The 4,390-nt window shown below is 54.2% G+C and overlaps 1 pseudogene; it reads left to right on the top strand.

Annotated features, from left to right (window-relative positions):
• Positions 1-458: 458 nt before the first annotated feature.
• On the top strand, positions 459-1,017 carry LOC149360851 (uncharacterized; annotated as a pseudogene).
• The last annotated feature ends 3,373 nt before the right edge of the window (positions 1,018-4,390 follow it).

Here is a 4,390-nt window from a genome sequence, read left to right as displayed (position 1 = left end):
TTGAGCTCAAAAAAGGCAGTGTGTAAGTTTTTCAACGCAACGTACGAGCTGCTATATTTTCACAGCGTTGAGCAAATTCCTCACAAAGCTTCACTGCAGTTGACAATGATAACATTGAAATGGCAGGATTTATTTGGGAATGAAGGGTGGGAATCTAGGGAATGAAGGTGGCCTTAGTCCGTATGCAGATATCGCTGAATTACATGCAGACAAGCAAGGCAGGGGGAAGGTAAGGTAGGCTCGAGATATTCCATGTGTAAGGAAGACGACGGGCCTACGCGCGAGCCGCATTGCCATCGCCTGGTGCACGCTCCTGTCGACCAGCTGACCTCGGACTGCTGTTAGTCCTGCTCCCGTTGCGAAGTTTCACTGAACAAATCCCACCTTACATTTGGTGGAGGTGCTGGGTATATCCTCTCGCCCTGGAACTCCGCAGCCGAATGCTACCCCCTACCGCGATGCCTTCGACCCGCCAAGTCTTACAAGTGAGCCTAGCCGCCGTTGTCTGTGCTGGTTCTCTCCGCCAGCGGGACCCCGCTATCTTCAGCGGCACGGACGACCATGACGTTGAAGATTGGCTCACACCGTATGAGCGGGTGAGCGCGTACAATAAGTGGGACGTGGAAACCAAGCTGACCAATGTGATTTTCTATCTGACGGGCGTGGCAAATCTGTGGTATTGGAACCACGAGGCGGACATTACATCGTGGTCGGTTTTCAAAACGAACTTCACAGAGGTATTCGGCCGCCCGGCCGTCAGAAAACTCCGTGCCGAACAGCGTTTGCGTGCGCGGTCGCAGCAGGTAGGAGAGAACTTCACAAGTTACATCGAGGATGTCGTAGACCTGTGCAAGAGGGTGAACGCACAGATGACCGAAGCCGACAAGATCAGGCATATCCTCAAGGGCATTGGTGACGACGCCTTTCAGATGTTGTTGGCACCAGACCTGCGCACCGTCGCCGAAGTCGTCACCCTATGTCAGAGCTTCGACGAACTACGCAAGCAGAGGGCTCTGACTCGCTAACACACCACGAGCATCGACTCGCTTGCTGGCCTGAACGATGCAAGAGACCAGTCATTGCTCGTGCCGCAAATCAAGAGCTTCATCCGGGAAGAAGTTGCTCCACAGCTCTCGCTTATTTCAAGCCATCAAGAGCCATCACCACACATAACTCCGAATCTCAGGCACGGCATTCAAGAACCGGTCGCTGAGGCGCACCCGCAAGCCCCTCAGCCCACACCCCTCGTGGCCCCGCTGACCTATGCGGAGGTTGTTGCGCGACTTCGACCACCTACCTATGCTCCGCCTCCTGGTCCTTTTCGAGAGCCTGCTGCTTTTATTCCACCGCCTGCTCATCTGCAAACCTCCTGGGCCACGCCTGATAACATTCGACCGCCAGCTCAACTGGGCAACTCCTGGCGCACGCCTGACAACCGCCCGATCTGCTACTTCTGCGGCTTGCCAGGTCATGCGGCGCGGCTTTGCGGTCGACGCATGAACGCCTCACGACCTTGTCGAGAAGTTTCCGGTTATTGGTCCCAGCGACAGTATTCGCCTCCTGATGAGCTTCCCCTAAGCCGTTCTCTGTCTCCTGAGCGCAACGCCTTCGCTGGACGCCGCTCGCCTCCTCCACGTCGGCGCTCCATCTCTCCAATGCGACGGCGTCCCTCGACCACTCAAGAGGAAAACTAGGTTCCGCAGTTCCTGAGTTGAGAACTGCGCAGTCGTCGAAATTTGAAAGGCCTCGTTTTTCTGCCGCTAATTCAATTGAAGTTTTAAGCATGAAATGCTTTTAGCTCCCGTTGTCGGCAGTGTGGTGACGTCACGCCGAGACCGAGAGCCATCATCCGGGCACTGAAATCCACTGATCCGGGCACTGAATTCCAGTCATCCGGGCACTGAAATCCACTGATCCGGGCACTGAATTCCAGTCATCCGGGCACTGAAATCCACTCATCCGGGCACTGAATTCCAGTCATCCGGGCACTGAATTCCAGTCATCCGGGCTCTGAAACGAGAACATCCGGGCACCGTACGAGACTTAACGAGACTCTCTAAGCCCTCCTACGCGACCGGCATGCAAGCGCCGGTTGGTCTCCAAATGAGACAAAAAGTAACTGCTGCCAGTGCCTTCTCAATGTTTATCAAGATATCAGTGGAGCTGTGGGTTTGATAATGCACGGAATTATAATTTCCGATTTCTAATAACGCGTGCAAAAAGCACATAAATGCCACGTTACACTTCGTTGTCATACGTGATCCGGGGGAGAAGCGCTGCGTTCAAATGGCAAGGCATTGCGCTGAACGGGTGGTGGCGTTCCTCCCTTCCTGTACGGTGCGGTTCGGGTGTCCACCGAGATGACATTATGCCCGTAAACATTTCATGCTTACTCTACTCTCGTTTACGGGAGAGGCAGAGATTTTTTGTAGAGGGCGTATCTGTCATGGCGTTTGTCGACACCGGTGCTGCGGTTTCTGTCATGGATGCACAGCTTTGCCCCTCTTTGAGGAAAGTGAAGACGCCCCTTTCTGGCCTGTCGTTACGAACTGCAAGAGCGCACCTCATCCAGCCGTTAGCAGCGTGTACTGCTCGAGTAGTCATAGAAGACATTTTATATTTGGTCGATTTCATCGTTCTGCCATCCTGTTCGCATTCGATCATCTTGGGCTGGGACTTCCTATCGCTCCACGACGCGGTCATCGACTGTGCTCGGGCTCAAGTAGAGCTCTCTACGCTGCCGAAGCCCGTGCAAGAGGCTTAAATTTGTGGTGCCCCTGTTTCTGCCAAAGCTTTTGTCGCCGACAGTACCAATGTTCCTGCGTGCTCTTCCGTGATTGGGCCTCTCTCGTGTGACTGCGTTCGCGATGCCAGTGTCATCTTCACGCCGTCTCCTACTTTTCTACGCCGCCATTGTCTGCCTCTGCCTTATGCCCTGCTCACTTTATCCGCCGGCCTCACCGCACTGTGGGTCTTAAACCCGTTTTCCAGCCCCTTCGCATGGCGCCGCGGTGATTGCGTCGGAACCGTGCAGCTCTTTGATTATGTTTTCAATCACCCCGACGCTAGCGCAGAATCACCGCCTGTCGCCATGGACGCCCTCAGCTCACCTATTCCTGCACCCGCCACGTTGTCGACCGACCTATTTCTTCGCTCTCTTGACGCCAGTCTTCAGCCAACTCAGCTAACCCAGCTTCTTGCGCTTCTTGAGGAGTTTCGCTCCTACTTCGATTGCCACCAACGTGTTTTGGGACGCACGATGACTGTCGATCCCCGCATTGACACCGGCGGCCATGCCCCTCTGCTCCAGCGCCCATATCGTGTTTCTGGCACTGAACGACGAATGATTGAAGAACAGGTAGACACCATGCTTCAGAGCGGCGTTATTCAGCCTTCCACCAGCCCCTGGGCATCACCGGTTGTCCTCGTCAAGAAGAAGGATGGCTCCGTTCGATTTTGCGTCGATTACCGGCGCATTAATAAGATCACACGGAAAGACGTCCCTTTGCCCCGTATTGATGACGCTCTGGACTGTCTGCAAGGCGCGGAGCTCTTTTCTTCCCTTGAATTGCGCTCTGGTTATTGGCAGGTCCCAATGGCAGCTGCAGATCGTGCCAAAACCGCGTTTGTGACCCTTGACGGCCTCTACAAGTTTAACGTCATGCGTTTTGGGCTGTGTAACGCTCCCGCTAATTTCGAGCGAATGATGGATACCGTTTTGCGTGGTCTCAAGTGGAAGACATGCTTGTGCTACCTGGGCGATATAGTTATCTTTTCTCCCGACTTTCAAACGCATCTATGTCGCCTGAAACACGTCTTGACATGCCTCAGAAACGCAGGCCTGCAGCTGAAGTTAAAAAAAAATGCACCCTTGCTGCCCGTGAACTGACAATTTTAGGTCACGTTGTGTCGAAAGATGGTGTACGCCCTGACCCTGCGAACTTCGAGCCGTGACTGAGTTTCCCAAACCTTCCACCACTAAGGAACTTCGCAGCTTCCAAGAGCTCTGCTCTTATTTTAGGCGTTTCATTCGCAACTTTGCTTTAACTGCTGCCCCTTTGACTCAGTTGCTCAGCACCAATGTTGATTTTTCGGCTTGGTCACCCGCATGCGACGACGCCTACGACACCTTGCGTCGTCTCCTCACGGCACCACCCATCTTGCGACATTTCGACCCAGCGGCCCCCACTGAAGTCCACACGGATGCCAGCGGTATTGGTCTTGGTGCAGTGCTCGCCCAGCGCAAATCTAGCTTCGACGAATATGCCATTGCCTATGCCAGCCGCACACTTACCAAGGCTGAGTCCCACTACTCTGTGACAGAAAAAGAGTGCCTCGCCATTCTGTGGGCCTTAGGCAGGTTTCGCCCTTACGTGTACGGCCGCCCTTT

This window comes from Amblyomma mixtum, chromosome 2 (genome assembly GCF_055824585.1).
Source record: "Amblyomma mixtum isolate Tamu chromosome 2, ASM5582458v1, whole genome shotgun sequence".
NCBI classification, from domain to species: Eukaryota; Metazoa; Arthropoda; class Arachnida; order Ixodida; family Ixodidae; genus Amblyomma; species Amblyomma mixtum.
Note: the sequence above shows the minus strand (reverse complement) of the source record. Positions and strands in the feature narration are given on the sequence as shown.